This window comes from Anomaloglossus baeobatrachus, chromosome 5, assembly GCF_048569485.1.
Source record: "Anomaloglossus baeobatrachus isolate aAnoBae1 chromosome 5, aAnoBae1.hap1, whole genome shotgun sequence".
Taxonomy (NCBI): Eukaryota; Metazoa; Chordata; class Amphibia; order Anura; family Aromobatidae; genus Anomaloglossus; species Anomaloglossus baeobatrachus.
Window position 1 is genome coordinate 72,836,566 of NC_134357.1, and position 26,605 is coordinate 72,863,170.

At 40.3% G+C, this 26,605-nt stretch overlaps 1 long non-coding RNA gene across 5 annotated transcripts in view; it reads right to left on the reverse strand.

Annotated features, from left to right (window-relative positions):
* LOC142313308 (uncharacterized) overlaps positions 1-26,605 on the reverse strand; it is a 138,171-nt gene that overhangs the window by 40,125 nt on the left and 71,441 nt on the right. For 4 of the 5 annotated variants that reach the window (XR_012754415.1, XR_012754411.1, XR_012754413.1 and 1 more), the window contains one exon: positions 15,039-15,179. The exons of the other annotated variant lie outside the window; for it this stretch is intronic. This is a non-coding gene — a long non-coding RNA (uncharacterized LOC142313308). The remainder of the gene's footprint in view (positions 1-15,038; positions 15,180-26,605) is intronic. 5 annotated transcript variants of the gene reach the window in all.

The following is a 26,605-nucleotide window of genomic DNA, read 5'->3' on the forward strand; positions in this document are numbered from 1 at the left end:
GGGCAGAATGGAGGACATTATTACAGGATGAGGGCAGAATGGAGGACATTATTACAGGATGGGGCAGGATGGAGAACATCATTACAGGCTAGAGGCCAGGACAAAAGAAATAACTAAAGGGGCCAGGACAGGGGACATTATTAAAGAAAGGGGACAGGATGGTGACATTATTACAAGAAGGTGTACAGGACAGGGGACTTTATTACAGGGAGGAGCCCAGGACCGGGGACATTATTACAAAATTGATAGCAAGATGATGTAGCATTATTACAACATGGGTTCTTGATGGGAGACATTATTACAGAATGGTGAACATTGTTAAAGGAAGGGATCCAGTATAGGGGACATTATTACAGGAAGGGGCTGAAGACAAGTGACATTATTACATTAAGGGGCCAAGGACTGGGGCATTATTACATCAAGGGACCAGAATGGGGATACATTATTACAGAAAGGTGCTTAGCACAGGGGACATTATTACAGGAAGTTGACCAGGAAAGGTGACATTATTACATGAAGGGTCCCAGGATAGGTTACATTTTAACACAATGGGGACAGGATGAGGGACATTATTACAGAGAGGAGCTATGGACAGGAAGCATTATTACAAGATGGGGCCAGGATGGGGCAAGACTGGAAGAAATTATTTCATAATAGGGAGTAGGATGGAGGACATTATTACAGAAAGAGGCTTAGGAGGATGGGGGACATTCTTTCAGAACGGGGCCAGACTGGAAGAAATAATTTCATAATAGGGATCAGGATGGAGGCTGTTATTACAGAAAGAGGCTTAGGAGGATGGGAGACATTCTTTCAGAACGGGGCCAGACTGGAAGAAATAATTTCATAATAGGGATCAGGATGGAGGACATTACTATGAGGATCGGGGGGGAGGGAGGGTAGTGGAGCAAATAAGGGGATAGATAGAGCAGATAGAGACAGGGAGACGGTAGGGGTCAATGAAGGATTAGGGGGGGATGGGACATACAAGGAACGTAGGGAGGCTAGGAGTAATAAAGGTGTTAATAGGATTAAATGTCTACTGGCAAATGCAAGAAGTCTTGCAAACAAAATGAATGAATTGGAGACTCTTATGTCAACCATGGATTATGATGTGGTGGGCATTACGGAAACCTGGCTGGATGAAAGCCATGACTGGGTGACAAACATACAGGGTTATAGTACATTTAGGAAGGACAGGAAAGGCCAAAAAGGTGGTGGGGTGTGTATATTTATCAAATCTAACCTAAAACCTGTGTTGTATGATGACATTGAGGGGAACAGCAACAATGTAGAGTCAGTATGGGTAAATGTACATGGGGAGGGGAATAATGGAAAAATGCTAATTGGAGTTTGCTATAAGCCTCCTAACATACCTGAACAAATAGAGGGTGAAATGCTGGAACAAATTGAAAAGGCAGCTAATAATAATAATCGGGTTCTTATTATGGGGGATTTCAACTATCCAGACATACAGTGGGACATAGAATCTTCTGGTTCTGCTAAAAGCTGTAAGTTCTTATCTACCTTTCAGGACCATTTCCTCTCTCAGATGGTAGATGAACCGACCAGGGGAGATAATTTGCTAGATCTGGTCCTGTCAAATAGACCGGATACAATTTCAAATCTACAGGTCCAGGAGCACTTGGGCACCAGCGATCATAATATGGTAAGCTTCGACATAATATTCAATAGAACATTTCAAAGGGGGAATGCTAAAACCTGGAATTTTAGGAAAGCTGATTTCAACAAATTAAGGGAAGAGCTTAAATGTGTAGATTGGGACAGAGTCATGGTAACTGGGGATACCGAACATAAATGGGGTAAGTTTAAGGATATACTGCTAGAGTCCTGTAAAAAACTTATACCCTCTGGTAATAAAATGTCCAGGAATAAAAAGAAACCACTATGGATAAATAAGACTGTACAAAGTATAATAAAACAAAAACAAAGGGCGTTTAACATCTTAAAGGCTGAGAATACAGAAATAGCATTGCAGGAGTATAAAGATATCAATAGGCAATGCAAAAAAGAAATCAAACAAGCAAAACTAGCTACTGAAACAAAAATCGCCAATGACATTAAAATAAATCCCAAAATCTTTTATAAATACATTAATGCCAAAAGGAAAACAAAGGATAGTATCGGACCCTTAAAATATAATAACAAGTTAGTTATAGAGGACAAACAAAAGACTGAGATATTAAATAGGCATTTCTCATCTGTATTCACCAAGGAACTGACTGTACCAGGGATCATTCAACAAGTGAAAAATCAAAGTCCACCACCCGATATAATTAATTTAACACAAGATGAAGTACGCCTACGTCTGAGTAAATTAAACATTGACAAATCCCCAGGGCCAGATGGCATTCATCCACGAATATTGAGGGAATTGAGCTCCGTAATCGACAGACCGCTGTATCTCATCTTTTTAGACTCACTTGTAACAGGGTTGGTGCCTCAGGATTGGAGGATTGCTGATGTGGTACCGATATTTAAGAAAGGTAAGAGGGTAGATCCAGGCAACTACCGTCCAGTAAGCCTGACATCAGTAGTATGCAAAGTTTTTGAGGGCATTTTAAGGGATGACATGCAAAAATATATTGCAGAAAATAATATGATAACTGACAAACAGCATGGATTCATGAAAGATAAGTCGTGTCTAACCAACCTGTTGGGGTTCTATGAGGGGGTAAGTGCAAACCTGGATATTGGTAATGCAGCTGATGTGATTTATTTGGACTTTGCAAAGGCATTTGATACTGTACCACATAATAGCCTTATACTAAAGCTCCAGAAGCAAGGACTAGGGGACACAATATGCAACTGGGTAAGGAATTGGCTAAAAGATAGGAAACAAAGAGTAGTCATAAATGCTACATTCTCTAAATGGGCTATAGTCAGCAGTGGGGTGCCGCAGGGATCTGTGCTAGGACCAATTCTTTTTACTCTCTATATTAATGACCTTGTGGATGGGATTGATAGTACAGTGTCAGTCTTTGCCGATGACACCAAACTATGTAGGATATTAAAAACTGACCTGGATAGTACAATATTACAAAAAGATCTGGATAAGATGTCAGAATGGGCAGATACTTGGCAAATGAGATTTAATGTTGATAAATGTAAAGTAATGCACCTAGGACGGAGTAATCCTATAGCTGCGTATAGATTAAATGGAAGTAAACTCGGGACTACAGAACAGGAGAAGGACTTGGGTATTCTCATTACAAATAAGCTGAGCAGCAGCACTCAATGTCAAGCAGCAGCTGCTAAAGCAAACAAGATTTTAGGGTGTATAAAAAGAGAGATTAGATCCCGTGATCCCAACGTATTGTTACCCCTCTATAAATCACTTGTAAGGCCACATCTGGAATACGGGATCCAGTTTTGGGCTCCACATTTTAAAAAGGACATTCAGAAGTTAGAGTCAGTTCAAAGGCGGGCAACTAGACTATTACAAGGAATGGAAGGCCTCCCATATGATGGCAGATTGAAAAAGTTAGATATGTTTAGCTTAGAAAAAAGACGTCTCAGAGGAGATCTCATTTATATGTATAAATACATGTGTGGTCAATATAAAGGACTGGCACATAACTTATTTCTTCCGAAAACAATACTAAGGACCAGGGGGCACTCACTGCGAGTGGAAGAAAAGCGATTCCGACACCTAAATAGGAAAGGGTTCTTTACAGTTAGAGCGGTCAGACTGTGGAATGCCCTACCACAAGAGGTAGTAATGGCAGATACTATAACAGCTTTTAAAAAAGGGCTGGATGATTTCCTCAGTACACAAAACATTGTTGGTTATAAATGACTTAGTGACTAAATGTACAACTGGTGGAGGAAGGTTGAACTAGATGGACCTAGGTCTTTTTTCAACCTAAGTAACTATGTAACTATGTAACTACAGAAAGGGGCTTAGGACAAGGGACATTATTAGAGGAAGGGGCCCGGGAGAGGTTACATTATAACACGATGGGGCCAGGATGCGGTACAATATTACAGGAAGGGGCTAAAGACAGGAGACATTATTACAAGATGGGTCCATGATTGGGGGCATTATTACAGGATGGGGCCAGGATGCAAGAAATAATTTCACAATAGGAACCAGGATGGAGGACAATATTAAATGACGTGGGACATTATTACAGAATGGGAGCCAGATGGAGGACATTATTACAGGGGCCCATACATATGAACAACAAGCTGATGTGACAGGGCCTCATAGGACTCTATTTACACCACTGCCTATATTGCCCTACTGTCTACGGTACTGTATATCTTTGGTGCACAGTATTAGTGGCATTGGTATGGTGTGATTATACTGTAACTCTTGAGGGTATAGTTTTGGAGGGTTTTATTGCTACCTCTGTTTCTGGCTGTTCATACCCACCATTTCATATGATGAAGGTGTCATCATTCTATTTGCTCCTTTTATACTGTACATGAAATCATAGTTACTAATAACATAATCTCAGCACATGTTTAGTAATGTAGACACTTGGAAGAGGAGAAAAACAAGTCTCTAGGCCCCAGGAATTGTTTATTGGGTGAGACATACTTAGAGCTGCTGTGACACAACCACAGAAGACTGTACACATAGGCGTCTGTGCTCACCAATGTTATCCAGTTGAAGTCTTCACTGGATTGCTGGCAGATCATCTCTGAACCCAGCTTGTAGCTGCCCCCAGAGTAGCTGAATTGATTGGCTACACTCGGATTGGGCACTGCTCTCTGCTACTTGGACGAAAATGGAACCATCTGTTACACCTCTAGTTAAAAGAACATAAAGTTGAACATTTCATATAGACAATACCACCCCTGACACCCCGTATACTAAACATTGCTCTGTCTCACTTGGCAGGAGATCACGTCATGGTAGGGCCAATAAGAGAAAACAGAAACCAGAGCTCTATGTAAATAGATAACATATTTATTTTACATTTCATCTCTTTACCAGCAGATGGAATTAAATCTTTTACGGTTTTACGCAGTGACTGGTTGTAGAATTTTCACATTTTTGAGGCAAATGTTTTCTATACACCACCCGGTTTAATGATCTCATATGTAATGGTATACTGAATAAAAATATCTAGGGATCGGTCATCACTGTTACACATGAATCAACCATGCAATAGGGTGGTCATGACCCTTAACATCTATTTACCCCTTATGCCCAATTTTAAGAAATACAAACACCAGAAGAGGCACAAAAAATGTTAGCATTTCCTTTCATCTATCTACGGTAATTAATTTGATCTTTTTTTGTATAGAATTATAAATTAATCTTAAAACTATATAAACTCAGGAGATATCAGACCTTTCACCAATTTTTTCATGTTGAAAGGGACACACAATGTAATAGTGGATGCAGAGCGGAATAAAACTTTTACACAACCTGACAGGTCCAATATGCACCCAGAACCACAAGCAGTTCTGGGTGCATATTGCTAATTACTGCCTAAAGGGCCATTTACACGCTGTGACATTGCTAACGATATATCGTCGGGGTCACGGTGTTTGTGACGCACATCCGGCGTCGTTAGCGACATCGCAGCGTGTGACAGGCAGGAGCGACCTTAAACAATCGAAAAAGAGACAAAAATCGTTGGTATATGAGAGGTTGTTCATATACCAAAAATCGTTGTCTGGTAAGTAGCGATGTTGTTCCTCGTTCCTGCGTCATCACACATCGCTATGTGTGACACCGCAGGAGCGACAAACATCTCCTTACCTCCGTCCACCGGCAATGAGGAAGGAAGGAGGTGGGCGGCATGATCCGGACGCTCATCTCCGCCCCTCCTCTGCTATTGGATGGCTGCCGTGTGACGTCGCTGTGACGCCGCACGAACCTCTCCCCTTAGAAAGGAGGCAAATCGCCGTCCAGAGCGACGTTGCAGGGAAGGTAAGTCCGTGTGACTGGTGTTAGCGATGTTGTGCGCCATGGGCAGCGATTTGCCCGTGACGCACAACCGACGGGGGCGGGTACGCTCGCTAGTGATATCGATACCGATATTGCAGCATGAATCTAGTAGTATAGATAAAGGGATCTAAAGATCCTTTATGATATGCTAATGAGCGCAGGGACTAGTCGCAAGGGTGTTAGTTCCCTTAGCTAGTTGGCCCCCTTAGCATGTAAGAACGCCACATGCTAATGAATGTAATATGAATAGTGTCCTGCATCCTTTGTAAATATTGTTTCAGGTAAATTGTAATGTAACATAATGTAGTGTGATAATTGTTAGTAAAAAAATGTAGAGTATGAGGTGTAATATATTGTATGTGTTCCAAAGTACCTGTTTTGAAAGTTACTGGACTGTAGGGTAGCCGCAGTTAAGTGTTCGGACTAGCCCACTGTGGGAGAGGTCAAGTGAAAGAGAGTGTGACGGTTCCCTATGGAGGAGTCATGGAAGACCTACTGAGTGAAAGTGACAGATGTATAGCCATCGGTCATGAAGGCCACATGCAGTGGGTGGTTTGTGGCAACGAAGGAGGAGAGAAGAGAAAAGGCAAGATAGTGTTAACCTCTACTATTGACAGAAACACAAAGTGTGAACATTGTTGAATTGAGAGACTGATCCTTGAACAAAGTGGCCCCAGACAATAGGAGCCGGAGGATAGGAATTTAGTGGCCAGGCCCCTTAACCATCAAGGCACAAGGTTAACCTTAACTAATGTGGGAATGAAGTTGACCACCCAAATAGTTTTCTACTAAATGTCCAGGAGTGTAAAGCTTTACTCAAGTCTTGATTGGACCCCTAAGGAACTGGCCATGGAACTGCAGGAAGGAAAGGTAACCATCACAGTTTGTGCTGTAATGCTGGACTAGATTGCGCTAGAACTCACAGGGCCAGTAAGATCTCAAGCAAGCCAGTGGGAAGAGGAACTGTGTCTGATAATGCTGTGCAAAAATGTAACATGCTGGAAGATATGAGCCCACTATCTGGAAAATGAAGTTGTGACAGAGAATAAACTGTACAGTAAAGAATTGTTGTGAACTTTTGGTCTTCTTAAGAGTGTGAGTCATCATCCAGTCCTGGCCAACTGATGTCAGTGGCAGTATGTGGCGTCTATGGGTTTCCAGCCTGCACGGTTCAAATCCACACACTCGGTCAGAACCAGGTATTTCATGTAGCGTACTGGGGCATCCAAAGTCAATCCCTCGCCCAGAACTACTGTCCCACTCCACTCTACACTTTGCGTAGTCGGCAGGATCAAAAAATCAAAGATCTGAATGTTGTGGGGAATACATGCCCTACCTTGAAGATGGCATCCATGGTAGGAAGTGCAACAGTTAAGTCTTGGGACTAGCCCACTGTGGGAGGGATCAAGAGAAAGTAAAGAATTATTGTTTAACGTGAACTGTTGATCTCTTTGTGAGTTGACTGACAGTATGCAGATTACATGGGTTTCCAGCCTACACAGAGCAAGTCCATACACCCACCCAGGACCAAGTATTTCAAGTGGCGTGCAAGAGCGTCCGGCATCAATCCCTCACCTACGACTACTGCTCTTTGCCACTCTATTTTCGCTTTTTAAGTTTACTTACAATAAATGAAATGTGAGTTTGAGAGAACACATTGTCTTGTAATAGCAAAAAAACTCTCTTGTATATTCTTTATCATTTATAAATTAGACAAAACTTGACTTTTTAGTGGATTGTTTGCTTTTGTAAAGCCCCGCATTTACAGGACATTCCAGATTGGTTTATCCACAAAAAAAAACACTTGTTGGAGACGCAGGATAAGTGATAAATGTCTGACCACTGGGGGCCCCACCAAGACCATCTCTACTAGAACAGGGGTCCCCAGCCTTGATTCGGCAGTGGTCAATGGCACACTATTATTTCATTTAATGTCTGTGCACCACAAAAAGATCACACAATTACTATCTATCTATGGTGGATAGGGTATACATGTTTTCCCAATTCTACCTAATTTAAGAATGGAACCAATTCTTTTTACCTTGAGACCACAAATAGAAATTGAAATTGCATGTCTCTTCCTCCTCAACAAAGGTATAAAGTCACAGGTAAGTGCCTATCCAGTCCTAATTTTAGAGAATGAGAATAGGAACAGAAGAAGATCCCACTAAATGAATGAGGACTGTTGTTTTTTGCCTGTTGAGGCATAGCTCCAAATGTACAACTTCCCAAGGCATTTTACATGAGAATTCACAAGAGCAAGTTAGTTATTAGTTCTGAAAACTTTACAATATATTATTTATATATTTTTTTGTTTATACTACAGCATATGTTTATTAAAGGCTTGCCAAGCTATTATCCAATGGTCACTAAAGCGGGCTTTACACACTACAATAAATCTCACGATGTGTTGGCGGGGTCACGTCGTACGTGACGCACATCCGGCATTGTAAGTAATAGTGTAGCGTGTAAAAACTACGTGCGATTGAACAAAAAAACGTTCATCGCACGCACGTCGTTCAAAAGCTAAAAATTGTACGTCGGGGTGTTCAATGTTCCCGAGGTACCACACATCGCAGTGTATGACACCCCGGGAACGATGAACAGATCTTACCTGTGTCCTGCGGCTCCCGCCGGCAATGCGGAAGGAAGGAGGTGGGCGGAATGTTTACGTCCCGCTCATCTCCGCACCTCCGCTTCTATTGGCCGGCTGCCGCGTGACGTCGATGTGACGCCGAACGTCCCTCCCACTCCAGGGAGTGGATGTTCGCCGCCCACATCGAGGTCGTATGGAAGTTCCGTGTGACGGGAAATAATCGTTTGTGCAACACGGTCAACAAAGTGAACGTGCCGCACATACGATGGGGGCGGGTACAATCACATACGATATCGTATGCTTAATCGTAACGTGTAAAGCAGGCTTAAGAAAGGATACAATGTATTTAGAATTAGAGGTACAGCATTAACACACTTTTCCTCACCTCCTCTCCAATGATTGATTGCCACTGTATACAGGTAGATACATCCGCAACTAACTTTTGATGGTGACACAATTTTAGGAAATATGAAGTGTAAAATATCTACCTGACTATAGGTTAGGGCTGAAATTCTGCAATGAGTGCTGGAGCAGAGGCTGGGATGGGAGTGGGGTGCAGTCTGCTGACATACATCCTGGTCAATAATAATAAATCTTTATTTCTATATCGCCAACATATTCCGAAGCACTTTACAATTCAGAGGTTCATATACAAACAAACAGTAATAGATATAGAAGATACAATATTTAAAGCAAAAATAAATAACCCTGCTCGTAAGAGCTTACAATCTACAATGGGCTGAGGTGGGGGTGATGACGTTCAAGTGCTTATTTACATTGACGGTCCAGCCATCTCAAAGAAATGCGGGATAGATAAAGGCTGCATGAGCCAGTCATCAGCCAATCTATGTAATGCTTTTGGGTGCGATCAAGTTTGAGGGTTCGGCTGGTTTGGTTTCTGGCAAGACCTTTCTTTGCTTGCAAGCTGTATCATGGTAAATGCATTGTGTAAGGAAGACTGGTTTGCTGTCGCATTCCTTTCCCTTAAGACAGCAATTGCACTAATGTGATGTCATGTGAATTGTGTCCTCCATCTTTGTAAATAATATGATACGAGAATTGGGATGTAATTTGTAATGTACAGTTGAACTACAGTTACCAGTCTGTAGGATAAGAAACCGATGGGACCAGTCCACAATGGGATGGGTTAACTTATAGTTTTTACTTCTAGAAAGTTAGTTAGAACTCAGTGTGTGACAAAAACAGACCGATAGTCTGAATGTCAATGAGGCTGCATGCAGTGGGTGACCTGTGGCAAGAGGAGAAAGGAGACTGAATTTGAGATAACGTTTACTAAATTATTGACCAAGACACAGAACGCGGAACTGTGTTGAGAATAATGGACCAACGTTTCAACAGAAGGGCCCTCAGGCAGAAGGGTCCTAAGGAAAGAACTCTAGCAGGAAGGCCCCAAGTAGCTTACAGCTCAAGGTAATGGGTTGAGATGGACTAGTGCATGAGATGAGTTGACTTTCCCGGGAGGAGTCTCCTTAAGTATCTAAAAGTTCAAGGCTCGACTCTGAACAGATTGGAAACAACCCCCTTACCCCCTCCTCTTGAAGGAGAATAAGATGTGGAGCTGCAGAAATAGAAAATGACTGTCACAAACTGGACTGTGGTGTTGGGCTGGATTGTGTTGGAATGAACAATTCATAGGGAACTCAAAGTCTGTCTGAACATGCTCTGTATTGCTAAAATGGGCTAGAAGTTATGTGCCCTCTATCTCGTATATAAAGTTGTTGATGAGGAAATGTTAAAAAAAACTCTGTCAATTGAACTGAACTGGTAGTCTCTTTGTTGGAATGAATCGTTATCCGATCCTGGTCAGCCAAAGCCATTGGCAACATGCGGCCTTCATGGACGTACGACTCATGCTACACAAGTCCACACACCCAGCCAGGACAACCGTGTCCTTCATGTAGTGTACCGGGGCATCAGGAAGCAACACCTTACCCACGACTGCCGCCCAGTGCTACTCTACACATTGCATGCCACATTTCTTCTGTACTTTTGATCCGGTCATTTACAGGGAACTTGACATGCAATTTCAGGAGGCAACATGGTATAGAATTGGAGAAACTGGGAAGATTGATATATAGTTTTGTGGGGAAAATATTCAGTGTTTTATTCATTTAACTGCCTTCTCTTTTGATGACTTGGAGTGCAGTGGGCAAAGGTTCTCGGTGACAATTATTTCAACATACTCTTACAGGGAAGGTCGTCATTCAACCAAACTGGACCTATTGAACGCCAAAGTAATTAAAATGCTGAAATTTCAAAGAATAAATTATATACTATGCTGAATTTTTTTCAATACATTTTTCTCTTAATCTGCTCATCTCCTCCTGGTCTGGAACAGGATGCCTGACTCCATCTCCATCTTGACAGGTCACCTTTCACATTTTAAATGGTCTTGTTAAATATACAATTGTATGCCTGTACAATGGAATACATCTGCCACGGACTGTTATATTTGTAAATGTATTTTATGTACTTTCTTGTAAATAGTAGTTGTATTGGAAAGTAAAATAGGATCTGCAGGATTTTAAGTCAGACGTCAAAGGGATCCCCCTTGTTGCACTACTCATTGGACATACAAATGAAGGAAGATCAATGATCGCCCGAGTTCTCGCAAAAGAATCCAGTGTTTATATTGACTAACAAACCTTCTAGTACTGTACCAATGTGGAGAATGGTGGTCCCCTATCAATAACAACTTGGTGAGGAGGCCAAGATGGAGAATGAAAGGAGACATGGCCTTGCATGGTCACAGCTTTCTACACTCACCGGTATGGGATTTACAGAAACAGCTGAGCACACTTGGTGCACTTAGGGGTGCTTCACACACAGCGAGCTCGCTGCCGAGATCGCTGCTGAGTCACGCTTTTTGTGACGCAGCAGTGACCTCATTAGCGATCTCGCTGTGTGTGACACTGAGCAGCGATCTGGCCCCTGCTGCGAGATCGCTGCTCGTTACACACAGCCCTGGTTCGTTTTCTTCAAAGGTGCTCTCCCACTGTGACACACAGATCGCTGTGTGTGACAGCGAGAGAGCGACGAAATGAAGCGAGCAGGGAGCAGGAGCTGGCATCTGGCAGCTGCGGTAAGCTGTAACCAAGATAAACATCGGATAACCAAGGTGGTTACCCGATATTTACCTTAGTTACCAGCCTCCGCAGCTCTCACGCTGCCTGTGCTGCCGGCTCCGGCTCTCTGCACATGTAGCTGCTGTACACATCGGGTTAATTAACCCGATGTGTACTGTAGCTAGGAGAGCAAGGAGCCAGCGCTAAGCTAAGCGGTGTGCGCTGGTAACTAATGTAAACATTGGGTAACCATACCCGATGTTTACCTTAGTTACCAGTGTCCGCAGCTTCCAGACGCCGGCTCCGTGCAGGCGCAGGGTCGCTTGCACGTCGCTGCTGGCTGGGGGCTGGTCACTGGTCGCTGGTGAGATCTGCCTGTTTGACAGCTCACCAGCGACCATGTAGCGATGCAGCAGTGATCCTGACCAGGTCAGATCGCTGGTCGGATCGCTGCTGCATCGCTAAAGTGTGAAGGTACCCTAAGGTGTAGATCCCAGAGCTATCAGACATTTTTTTTGGAATAAGTTGGTGTTAACCCTTTAAAGTGTAAAGTTAAAAATAAATATTATACTAAACACACACAGCTGATATCGTGGATCAACTAACATTTATTGAGTATGTATCTTCTTTACAATTACTTATATAAACAATGCGGTATATGCATCCCTCTAAAGCCAGGTTCACAAGGAACGTATTTCACTGTCCATAATGCCCGCCTGATCTGAACTTACAGCTTATTTGTGTGTAAGTCTATGAGTTTAAGGTTGACATTGCATGGTGGACATGGTGTAAATAATTATGTATGGAATTTAGTTGCAATGATTGAGTTCTTTTTGTTTTTTAATTTTCATCGCCACATACAGTACATGTAGTGCAGTAAAGGTCCTTCAATGAAAAAAACTGCTTTGTACAAGTGCTCGGTGAATCATGGTGGCTAATCATTGAAATACCCCTGGTGGTATTTGAACCCAGGACCCCAGCGCTGCAAGACAGCAGTGCTAACCACTGAGCCACCATACAGTATTAACCACTGAGCCACCGTGCTGCCATGTTAATCGTACTCTGATCAGAATGTCATGAGAATGTGACTCATACTGTGATCTGATTTTCTCAGATGTCGAGAAGATGGAAAAAAATGTCTCCTGTCTGTCAATTCGTGAAAATCGGAGTGCAGCCTGATTTTTTCTATCGACCAATTGACCTACATGGTCAAGTGTGATCCAATTTAGGGAAGCACCTCGGGCATGCTACTATTTCTACCTCGAACAGACTCGGTACAAGAAAAAAAACAAACAGACTTGTGCACGGCCCAATAGAATAACACTAGTCGAAGTGTGATTTGATCTTTTCTTGGATCACACTCGGGCCAGAACACTAAGGGCTCATGCGCATGTAACTGCTGAATATTCTGCAGCGATTTGACAGCACATGTGAGCTTCAAATCGCTGCAGAAACACTGCATAATGGATGCAGTTGTTTTTGTTAAAAAAAGCCAATTTCATGCGCTCGGGATGCTGCCCCCACCATAGACAGAGTAGGGCTGCATCCAGAATGCAGAAATAATTGACATGCTGCTTTTATGACCGCACGGATTTGGGTCAAAATTTTAGCATCCAAATCGCTGCGTTCATAAAAGCATTGTGCGCACATCTCATGCACAATCTACATAGATTGTGCTGGGGATGCAGGACACATGCATTTACACTGCAGTGCAATATGTAGTGTAAATGCATGTAATTACGCAACGTGCGCATGAGCCCTTACAGAGGCAGAAAAGCCCCATAATGTGGGTGCAACGTGCCATACCTGGAGCATGCTGTAATTTTGAAAACAAATCCACCAACAACAAAAAATTCAAGTAAAAAAAAAATGCAACAATAAAGTCTAATATACTGTATTTTATATTTGCTAATATTTCCCCATAAAATATTCATCTGCTGCATTTGTTATGCAAAAAAACATAGAAAAAAGCCAAAATTAATGTCACTAAAAATGCAAAGCTTGCAGTGTGTAATGGTAGCCTAAAGAAATTGTACTATATTATTCAACTTAAAGGGAGTCTGTCAGCAGGTTTTTGCTACCTCAACTGAGAGCAGCATACTGTAGACAAAGAGAACCTGAGTTAAACAATGTATCACTTAGATTACTGACTGCAGCCATTCTGATTCTGAAAGATTTCAGATTTTGCATGTAGCAGAGCACTGGGAGCTGCCCCGACCACACCAGGCTTTTAGTGTTCATTTCCATCCACAGAAGCTGCTAATCACAGAATGGGGTGGAGTCAGACTAGAGCTCATGCACAGCTGAGACCCACTAATGATAAAGATAAGAGGCTTAAGCTAACAATAAAGGTAAACAAAAAAATGACTGTTAGAAAATAGACGCAGGACTGAAGTCTCTGTTTTAACTTTTGCAGCATGTTATGTTCAGATTACATTGCAGAGACATGCTGACAGATTCCCTTTAAGTGTATGAAGTAAGGGGTACTTCTCACATAGCGAGATCGCTAGTGAGATCGCTGCTGAGTCACAGGTTTGTGACGTACCAGTGACCGCATCAGCGATCTCGCTGTGTGTGACACTAAGCAGCGACCCAGCCCCTGCTGTGAAATTGCTGATCGTTACACTGTTCTGGTTCATTTTTTGCTCGTTGGTCTCCCGCTGTGCAGCACACATCGGCATGTTTGACGGTAGGAGACTAACAAGCACCGACTCTGTGTAAGTAGCGTACGCTGGTAACCAGGGAAAATGTCGGGTAACTAAGCAAAGCGCTTTGCTTGGTTACCTGATATTTACCCTGGTTACCAGCATTCACCGCTTAGCGCTGGCTCCCTGCACACGTAGCCAGGGTAAATATTGGGTAACTAAGCAAAGCGCTTTGCTTAGTAACACGATGTGTACCCTGGCTACGTGTGCAGGGATCCCCCGCTAAGCGGTGTACGCTGGTAACCAGGGTAAATATCGGGTAACCAAGCAAAGCGCTTTGCTTAGTTACCCGATATTTACCCTGGTTACCAAGCGCAGCATCATTACAGGAGTCGCTGGTCGCTGGTGAGATCTGCCTGATTGACAGCTCACTAGCGACCATGTAGCGATGCACCAGCGATTCTGACCAGGTCATATCGTGGTCGGAATCGCTGGTACGTCATTTAGTGAGACGGTCCCCTAAATCTAAAATGGAAACAATTAAATAGCTGTTTAATAATAGACTATGGAATGAAGAAAAATGAAATATTGAACTGAGCATGATGGTAAATTAAGAGATTTTAGGGAGATATTGTGCCCGTGCCAGTTATGCCAATATATGATTTACAGGTTTATATCCTGTATTGCAGTATTGTATTCCGATATACCCTGTGTAATACAGTGCATACACATAGCAGCCGCCTCCTCCATCCTTTATGGCTTTTCTTTCTGTTCAGATTTACCATGTGTGAGCCAGCATCTATAACTCAGCCTTCCAGTTCCCATCTGCAGCCATCAATCTCACTTCTTTCCATGAAACATATCCATGGTTACAGCTTCGGAGCACAAATCAGTCTGGGTTTCCTTTACACTTCCCGCATTACCTATTGAGAAAAGCAGAGACCTCTGAATGTTACAGCACAGGATGTTGGGAAATCAAAACCGAGCCAGCTACAGCTGTTCCATGTAATCTTGAGTAAGGAGATGGCGCGATCCGCACCCGCAGGACATCCAGACATGTCAGTCTCACTAGTGATTTTTATATAGGATAGGTGGCAATCCTCTAGATAAGCACTAATCACAAACAAGAATGCTGTTAGTAGCACGAAACCAGGATAATCTACTGCCTGTAGAGCAACCCTGAATTACAACAATCCATGAGAATAGTCTTACAGGGGCATTCCCATCTTAGACGTTTATGACATATCAACAGGATATGCCTAAATGTGTGATAGATGTGGGTCACAACTCTAAGTATTAGGACCAGGATCTATCAGCCATTGGGTTTATCATAAATATCTAAGTTTTAAAATATATCTTGAAATATATTAGATTGCGTCTTAAAAAATGGGTCCTATTTAATAGTACTCATAAATATCTATAGCAAGGTCCCCCACCTAATCCAATTTTTATACCAGTAGGATTTCTAAGTTAGTATCAGTATAAGAATAAATAGCACAAATTGTGTCATTTTAAGTTGTTACCCCAGAAGAAGCAGGAACAGCGAAACCCCGGAAATTGGTCCTATTTAATAGTTTTAATAAATATCTATAGCAAGGTCCTCCACCTGACATAATCCAATTATTATACGGGTAGCAACTCTGACTTAGTATCAGTATTACAATAAGTAACATAATTATGTAATTTAAAATTGTTGCCCCAGAAGAAGCAGGAACAGTGAAACTCCAGAAATTGGCCCTATTTCACAGTCCTAATAAAGATCTATAGCAAGGTCCTCCACCTAAACTAATCTAATTTTTATACCAGTAGAATTTCTAACTTAGTATCAGTATCACAATAAGTAGAACAAATTATGTAATTTCAAATTGTTGCTCCAGAAGAAACAGGAACAGCGAAACCCTGAAAATTGGTCCTATTTAATAGTCCTAATAAATATCTATAGCAAGGTCCTCCACCTAACATAATCCAATTTTTATACTGGTAGCAACTCTGACTTAGTATCAGTATCACAATAAGTAGCACATATTTTTTAATTTTAAATTGTTGCCCTAGAAAAAGCAGGAACAATGAAACCCTGGAAATTGGTCCTATTTAATAGTCCTAATAAATATCTATAGCAAGGTACTCCACCTAAACTAATCTAATTTTTATACCAGTAGAATTTCTATCTTAGTATCAGTATCACAATAAGTAGCATAAATTATGTAATATTAAAATTGTTGCCCCAGAAGAAGCAGGAACAGTGAACCTCTGGAAATTGGTCCTTTTTAATAGTCCTAATAAATATCTATAGCAAGGTCTTCCACCTAACCTAATCCAATTTTTACACCAGTAGAATTTCTAATTTCGTATCAGGATCACAATAAGTAGCACAAATTATGTAATTTTAAATTGTTGCCCCAGAATAAACAGGAACAGCGAAACCTTGGAAATTGGTTTAAGTATTTACACTATACATGTCACATTTTATGTATGGCAGGCTGCTAGAAAATCAGACACAACCCATAATTCTGGATGATATTGTCCCTTGAAGGAAGCAATCAATCAAGGCAACCTCTTTCATATATTCCATTTAATAAAACTTTCTTTTTGCAAAAATTGTCTCCAAATACCCAACCTTTATGGAACAAAAGTTATTATGCATCCATCATCGCCTGATTCTCTTCTTCCATGCTTAGCTTCTTACTAATGTGTCCATGTTATAAATAATTTGTCTTTAGGGTTTCATCTCGCATAGCTTTTTGCAGTTTTTTTAATTTTTGGAATGTGTTTCATGTTTCAAGCAATAAAAAAGCTTGAAAAATACATTGAAAAAACTGCAAATTAAGTTTTTTCAAAAAACTATATACAGTGACTTTCTATGTTTACTGCTCCTAAAAACATGGTTTCTAGACACAGTGCTTCCATAATAAAACACTTAATAGGTCATATGACATTTGAGGCATATCTGCATAGACGTTGGCCCTATAGACTTAGCGTTAAAACTCTGTATAACTTGAAAATTGCCATGAACCGTAACCCAACTTCATGTATAAGCCATTATGTTAAAGGGATTCTCTTACAAAGACCCTAGATTATCAGCTGTTATCTCTTGGGTGTTGACCACCCATGTAATATATGGACAAATAGACCTGAAACTATGATGTTAATATATTTTGTAATGGCAAGGAGCTGTTGTCATAAGACAACTATAATAAGGCATTGGGAACATGGGAAATGAGATCAAATTGTGTTATATTGATATTTTACAGTAGTGAACCTCCATTTTTCCATGCAGACAACTGCAGCTGTAGTCAGCCTCATACTGACTCTTTTGTAGAACCTGATCACGGAGTCCAAAGTTGTTAAAGTTATGTTGTCATTAGTTTACTCTACCGCTACCAGGTTGTATATCTGCTACAGTGACCTCCATGTCTATATGCCATTGCTTATTTTTATGGGGTATGTAATGACAGAACAGGGGTCCCTAGGCTGGCCCTCAGACTCAAGTTCCTGCACTGTCCCTTATCTCAGAGGTAGGCTTGGTGGTAGCCCAGTCCGAGCCCCCAGTATGACCCTGACTCAAGTCTGAGCCCTGATCTTAATCCCCTTCTCCCCAACCCTTAGATTGGGACAGAAAACATAATAACAAAAACCCCAAAGAAACGACATGGACCATGGAGAACATAAACTCGTACACACAGCACTCAAACTCAAAAGAGGGACAATATGTGTACAAGGGAATAAAGAAAAGAGTAGGAAGTAAACACACAACAAGGGAACGTCCACACCACTGAAAGTCACAACACAGATCACCATAAACAGGTTCACCACAAGACCGGGATCACTGGAGCTATGCTAAAGCTATCATAGGTGTATACTGGATGAACACCATACCTTAAATAGGGAGGAGACAGCTGCACTTTGAAATTAGTAACCAGAGCTCCTAGTCCCTGCTCACTAGTCTGCAGGAATTAACTTCTGCAGAGAGCAGAGCTGAACAACAGTGAACCTGAATCAGCCGACGCCCAGTTTTGCCTGAACAATTCTAAAGCCACAGGTTGCTTGTCAGACTCTGTAGTGTGAACAGAGTCTGAAGCTGCCATGCCACCAAGTGCATTCAGTGCCGATAATCGCATGACATTTATCCCCTTTATGGAGTAAACTCTGTCTGCATCAGAATCCGGTCCGCCCAATTTATTGTGCCATCCTCTTGCAGGGTACTACTGGTAGAGTCCTGCAGTCTGATGCCAACCCTTCCACCTAGCCAAATCATATCTCCTGCTTTGCACCAATGAGGAGCAAGCACCCCGAAACACGTCTCTGCAAATGGAGTTTCTGGCTTTGCCTCTCATCCTAAATCATGTAGTGCGGCTTTTCCAAGGGTCGATATTGACTCTTAGGCTTTCCTCATAGGTTGCGCCAGTCCTCTTCTCTCAAGAGGCTACTTGCATATTTAAAAAGTTTCTTACAAGTAACCACAATGCAGTGTTCATTAACAAAAGTGCCAACATGTCCTGCTTGGTGGTATGGCAAAATTAGTTAACAATTTGAAGGCAACATACAATATACAGTGCCTACAAGTAGTATTCAACCCCCTGCAGATTTAGCAGGTTTACACATTCGGAATTAACTTGGCATTGTGACATTTGGACTGTAGATCAGCCTGGAAGTGTGAAATGCACTGCAGCAAAAAAGAATGTTATTTCTTTTTTTATTTTTTTTAAAAATTGTGAAAAGTTTATTCAGAGGGTCATAATAATTCAACCCCTCAAACCACAAGAATTCTGTTTGGTTCCCCTAAAGTATTAAGAAGTATTTCAGGCACAAAGAACAATGAGCTTCACATGTTTGGATTAATTATCTCTTTTTCCAGCCTTTTCTGACTAATTAAGACCCTCCCCAAACTTGTGAACAGCACTCATACTTGATCAACATGGGAAAGACAAAGGAGCATTCCAAGGCTATCAGAGACAAGATCGTGGAGGGTCACAAGGCTGGCAAGGGGTACAAAACCCTTTCCAAGGAGTTGGGCCTACCTGTCTCCACTGTTGGGAGCATCATCCGGAAGTGCAAGGCTTATGGAACTACTGTTAGCCTTCCACGGCCTGGACAGCCTTTGAAAGTTTCCACCCGTGCCGAGGCCAGGCTTGACTAAAGAGTCAAGGCTAACCCAAGGACAACAAGGAAGGAGCTCCGGGAAGATCTCATGGCAGTGGGGACATTGGTTTCAGTCAACACCATAAGTAACGTACTCCACCGCAATGGTCTCCGTTCCAGACAAGCCCGTAAGGTACCTTTACTTTCAAAGCGTCATGCCAAGGCTCGTCTACAGTTTGCTCATGATCACTTGGAGGACTCTGAGACAGACTGGTTCAAGGTTCTCTGGTCTGATGAGACCAAGATCGAGATCTTTGGTGCCAACCACACACGTGACGTTTGGAGACTGTATGGCACTGCATACAACCCCAAGAATACCATCCCGACAGTCAAGCATGGTGGTGGCAGCATCATGCTGTGGGGCTGTTTCTCAGCCAAGGGGCCTGGCCATCTGGTCCGCATGCATGGGAAGATGGATAGCACGGCCTACCTGGAGATTTTGGCCAAGAACCTCCGCTCTTCCATCAAGGATCTTAAGATGGGTCGTCATTTCATCTTCCAACAAGACAACAACCCAAAGCACACAGCGAAGAAAACCAAGGCCTGGTTCAAGAGGGAAATAATCAAGGTGTTGCAGTGGCATAGTCACTCTCCTGACCTGAACCCAATTGAAAACTTGTGGAAGGAGCTCAAGATTAAAGTCCACATGAGACACCCAAAGAACCTAGATAACTTGGAGAAGATCTGCATGGAGGAGTGGGCCACGATAACTCCAGAGACCTGTGCCGGCCTGATCAGGTCTTATAAAAGACGATTATTAGCTGTAATTGCAAACAAGGGTTATTCCACAAAATATTAAACCTAGGGGTTGAATAATAATTGACCCACACTTTTATATTGAAAATTTATTAAAATTTAACTGAGCAACATAACTTGTTGGTTTGTAAGATTTATGCATCTGTTAATAAATCCTACTCTTGTTTGAAGTTTGCAGGCTCAAACTTATCTGCATCTTATCAAACCTGCTAAATCTGCAGGGGGTTGAATACTACTTGTAGGCACTGTAGTTAATTATAATACATTGGTATTTAAAAAATAGCATTTCACAAAGATTAACCTTTTATTCTTAAAGTAGCTGAAAAATTGTTTATAAATTGATGCACTTCTTGCAGACACTCTCTGATCACCTGAGAATTATGGCATAGAAAAAAATTGTATTTTTTTATTTTTTTTAAAAATTCACATCAAGGTAAATGTATAAAGGTATAATTCATCTCCGAGCAAAATCTTCATCCTGGCTTAATAGGAACAGAGTGTTATCCTGACTGTGCTCCGAGGAAAAGCTTAAACAGCTCAGCTTTGTGTGTCTAGATCATATGGCAGGAGCTCATTAATCACGACTTAAAACCATCCACACCACATGGCTTAATTATAACCCATCTTCCCAAATTTATCTTAGCCTTTGATCACACTGACCTTGCAGCATGGCAGCCTTCTAGGAGAGAAAATAGGGGCTTGGCATGCCCACTTGTTATCATATTTTCTGTTCCCATCATATGTTTATACTCTCATTTCTATGTCGGATGTGCATGACTGTCTAGCAGCCTGTGCCCATAGCTACTGTAACCAAATGGTAAAGCCTGACCATAAAGTACCCATGGAAGCCACCATCTACACTTAACACTAGAAGTCCCAGGAATTTCGAGCTCCATAGGGTTTCAATGGTAGAAATGTGAAATGACCCCTCTCTGGGACTTCTAATGTTAAAGGGTTATTCTCATGTTATTAAATTAGATATATGGGAGACAGAGAAGTAAAAGAAATCTATATCCAAGAGATCAACAAAAGGTAATGAGCAAAGACTTGCTCGCCTGTACTGGATGTGTCAGCCAAAAGCACTGTTGTAGCATGAAATGGCTGCAGCAGCCTCAGAGATACCAATGAAGCTTCAGTGGAGAAGAAAGGGTTAACACCGCATTGCCGTAAGAAGAAAACTTTAGATAGGCTCCTGGACAGTGATTTTATTCTATGCGTTTCAGACATAATCTCCTTCCTCAGGATTATAAATTTAAGTTGTGTACGTAGGGGATTGACCACAAGAGCCTGACCGAGTATGCGCAGTAGCTACATTCCAGGTTGAGAAGTTAGCTCCTGAGATACCAGTCCGCTTTCTGCATCCCATTCATTTCTATACAATAGTTGCCCACCTCTTCCTTCCTATCAGCTCTTGAGCATGAGCAGCTGTTTTCAGTCCTGCAAAATGACATTTACCCATCCCCATCATCGTCAGTTTTCAGAGCAGTTCCCATGTTCTTTACTCACTTGAGCCTTCTGGTTGTTCAAATGCACTGTTAACCCTATATACAAATATAGTTATTACAATATAGACTTCAGGACAAGCACTGACAGAGCAATGTGTCACAGTAACAGGTTGAATCTCAGCAGTGGGATGAAGCTATTGAACCAGAACTGTCACTCATAGAGGAATCCCCTCCCTCCAGCAACAAGGAAGTGAAAGAGACTGGAGAGCTGCGAGCTGCTCAAGACACAACTTGAGAATAACTCTTTAACCCATTTTGGAAAAAAGAACAAAGTGCAAAACATTTGGCAAGAAGCAGAGAGTCGGCTATTGCTCAGCTTGGAAAAAGATGAATTGCTCTTACCCTACCAGTGCAGTAGTATAAGAAATGAAGCAGTTGGCAAGACATTTTGGGTACTGAATGTTAAAAAAGGGTGTAATAAACAACTCTCTTATGATTATACAGGGTTAGGAAAGCAAAATGGGATGAGACAGAGGACACCAGCAATTGTGGAGATGTTGATCAGGTGTGATAAACCAACATCGTGAAATGGAGATTAGTTTCTGTAATGGGCCTATTCTTCCTTTGTCTGTTTTTCGCCTTCCTTCTTCCTTCTTCCCATCCTTCCCTTCCTTCTCTTTCCTATTCTTTCTTTCTCTTTCTTTCCTTTACTCCTTTCTTTTTTCCTTCCTTCTACCTTGATGGGGTGTGATAAACCAACATCATGAAATGGAGATTAGTTTCTGTTATAGGACCCATTCTTCCTTCCTCTGTTCTTACTTCTTCCTTCCTGCTTCCTTCCTTCCTCCTTCCTTCCTTCCTCCTTCCTTCCTTCCTTCCTTCCTTCCTTTCTTTCTTTCTTTCTTTCTTCCTTATTTCCTTCCTTTTTCTGTTTCTGTTTCTTTTTCTTTCTTTCTTTCTCTTTCTTTCCTTTTCTTCTTCCTTTTTTCCTTCCTTCTATCTTGATGGGGTATGATAAACCAACATCATGAAATGGAGATTAGTTTATTTATGGGTCCCATTCTTCCTTCCTCTGTTTTATTTTTTCCTTCCTTTCTTCCTCTTGTTTTCTCTCTCTTTCTTTCCCTTTCTCTTTCCTTCTTTTCTCCCTTCTCTCTCATTTGCTTTTTCCTCCTTTCTTTCTTATTTTTTTCCTTTTCACCTGCCTTCCATCCTTCCTTCCTTCTCTCCCTCCTTTTTTCATTCTTTCTAAGTTTATTTCTGCTTTCCTTCCTTCTCCTTCCCTTCTCTTTTTCCTTTGTTCTTCATTCATTTTTTTTTCTTCTCCCTCCCTTACTTCCATTCTTTCCTCACTCTTTTATTCCTTCTTACCGTCTCCCTCCCTTTAACCTCGCTCCTTCAACGTCATTTGTTTTCCTTCTTCCCTTCCTTAAAATCACTAAAAATATCTGATTATCGCTTATACTCTATTTTACCCACATCAAATTTGGGATTTTTTTCTTACATGTCCAAGAAGGTAATTCCAAATGTTTTTTGAGGATAGTTTGAACGCGGTACAAGATCAGATAATAATAATACCTCTCATTGTCTTCTAACACAAATTTGGTTTACTTCATCCTTTATATTCTCTAGTACTTCAGCTATTGCTATCAGATATCAGCTTAGCTTTTCTCTTTTTTCCCTTCACCCATGTTATGTAACCTGTGGAGCTGTCAGTAAATATGGCCCATAGAATTAACTGACAGAAAAAAAGAGTAAATGGGGAAAAAGTAAATGCCCCAATTCCTGTGACCTGTAGATTTGTCTATTTGTCAATGACTCTTCTTATCTACATTAGTTGTATGTATGCGCTTCTGAATGTCCTAGTATTTTCTTCTTGTCTTATTTTTCAATAGTGTTTAGGGTTTTGGGGTTTTTTTCAAAATATATTTAGCATTATGTATTGCAGCATTTTTCATAGTATTCCCATTGTCATCGCATGATCAAAATGTTCAATGTCGAATAATATTGCCACCCAAAAAATGCTCATAAAAATGTGGCAAGAATCCATTGAAATTCATGGATTTTTTTTAGCCATTAAAAAGCCATAAAATAAAGTATTTGAGAAAGGGAAAGGGGGTCTTATAATTGTGTCCTTTTTTACATTAATTTTGTAAAACAAAATTAAAAGGATGTGACCTACGACAGATTAAATAGTTCAAGATCAGTCAAGAAAGTTTATTTTTATTGGATCTTAAAGCACTGTTTTTCCTTCCATTTTTTGCATTTTCCTTTTGATCAATTCATGTTCCAGAGATATGAACAAGAAGTGTCAACGGAACCGTCAGTTAGCAAAAAAAGGTATAAAATTAAAAAGGAAAATTCGACATCAATTCAAATAAGACCAATTGACGGAGCTATCAGATAGCAAAAATAAATGAAATTCCTGCACCAATATGAATAGGACCAATTGATGTAACTATCAGTTAGCAAAAAAATATAAATAAAGAAATAAATAAATAAAAAAATTAAAACGGGAACTCCTGCAGCAATTTGCATAAAACCAATTGATGGAACCATCAGACAACAAAAAAATAAATAAATAAAAAAAGGAAATTCCTACACCAAATTGGATAGGACCAATCAACAGAAACTTTGAAAAAAATCCAGCACTCAAAGCATTCAACTGAAATTGTTTTATATTTTATTCATTGTTCTGTGTAATTATTATAGACGTTTCGGTCATCCGACCTTCATCAGTTTACACTACAATAAAAAGATACATGAAAAATTTTTAAGTATACAGAAATAATGGCATTATACAATCATGGTAACATAAAAAGGGCAGAAATATTCACCACATTATAATGCATGAACCATAAACTATGATATACAAAAAGTGTCAACAAAAAGACAAAAATGAAGAATCTGTCAGTTGAGCCGCTTCACTAGCAGATATACTGTCCACCTAAAGATATAATTGAAATACAGATAAAATGTAGCATAATAGAACCATTATACAACAAAAGGGGAACCAAACAGGAAACTCAAAAATTTATCCAAAAAATGTATATCTTGCTAATACAGAAGGACAAAGAGCCTAAGCACCAGCACTGAGACACTATTCTAATCTAATAAAACAGACAATACACAAAAATGCCATGTAATGAACTCACCAGAAAAGGCTCTGTAGAAATCTGTGTATGTCTACAGTTGCCAATCATCAGGATTTACACTTTGCCAGCCGGTGACGTCACTTCCGGTTTTCGGACCGGAAGTGACGCTCCGTGACGTCACTTCCGGTCTTCGGACCGGAAGTGACGCTCTGTAACTTGTTAATGAGCTAATTGAGCGGTCTATTTAAATCTGGACATTGGACTGTCAGATTACATTGACTGCAGACCCGGACGGGCAGCTTTTTCCTCTGGTCCAGCTTTTCCATATATTTCTACAGAGCCCTTTCTGGTGAGTGTTCATTACATGGCATTTCTGTGTATTGTCTGTTTTATTAGATTAGAATAGTGTCTCAGTGCTGGTGCTTAGGCTCTTTGTCCTTCTATTTTAGCAAGATATACATTTTTTTTGGATAAATTTTTGGGTTTTCTGTTTGGTTCCCCTTTTGTTGTATAATGGTTCTATTATGCTACATTTTATCTGTATTTCAATTATATCTTTAGGTGGACAGTATATCTGCTAGTGAAGCGGCTCAACTGACAGATTCTTCATTTTTGTCTTTTTGTTGACACTTTTTGTATATCATAGTTTATGGTTCATGCATTATAATGTGGTGAATATTTCTGCCCTTTTTATGTTACCATGATTGTATAATGCCATTATTTCTGTATACTTAAAAAATTTTCATGTATCTTTTTATTGTAGTGTAAACTGATGAAGGTCGGATGACCGAAACGTCTATAATAATTACACAGAACAATGAATAAAATATAAAACAATTTCAGTTGAATGCTTTGAGTGCTGGATTTTTTTCAATTTTTTGATCTGGGGTGGGACCCTATTCAAGCACCAGCGACTATAGAAGGAGTGCCACATTTCTATATTCTATACAATCAACAGAAACATCAGTTAGCAAAAAACATAAAAAAAAATAAATAAAAAAATAAAACAGGGAAATTCCTACACCAATTTGGATAAGGCCAATCAACTGAACCATCAGTTAGCAAAGATAAATCATAAATATATAAATAAATAAATAAATAAGTAAATAAAGGAAATTCCTGCACCAATATGGATAAAACCAATCAACGGAACCATCAGTTAGCAAAAAAACCATAATAAAATAATAAATAAAAAAAAAGGAAATTCCTACACCAATTTGGATAAGACCAATCGACAGAGTTATCAGTTAGCAAACAAACATAATAAAATAATAAATGAAAAAATAAAAAAAGGAAATTTCTACACCAATTTGGATAAGACCAATTGATGGAACCATCAGTTAGCAAAAAAACATAATAAAATAATAAATAAAAAAAGTAAAAAAAGGAAATTCCTACAGCAATTTGGATGATACCAATCGATGGAACCATCAGTTAGTAAAAATAAATCATAAATAAATAAATAAATAAATAATGGAAATTCCTACACCAATATGGATAAAACCAATAGACAGAACTATCAGATAGCAAAACTAAATCATAACTAAAAAATAAAGGAAATTCCTACACCAATATGGATAAAGCCAATTGATGGAACCGTTAGTTAGCAAACAAACTAATAAATAAAAAAAAAAATAAAAAAAGGAAATTCCTACATCAATATGAAAAAGACCAATGATATATTATTATCTTGTAAGCAGTCTATCCAAAAGAACTTTTGGAAAGGTAATTCATAATACAATATCATTTTGTGCAACAGTCTAATCAGTAAATAAATAAAATAAAATAAGGAAAAAAAGGAAAAAATTACAGCAAAAATGAGAATAGTGTAAATTCATCATGAGACATCTGGGATTCAATGAGCGGCTCTTTGCTTTAACAAACTGCTTTATAAAATAAGAAACAAATGATTCC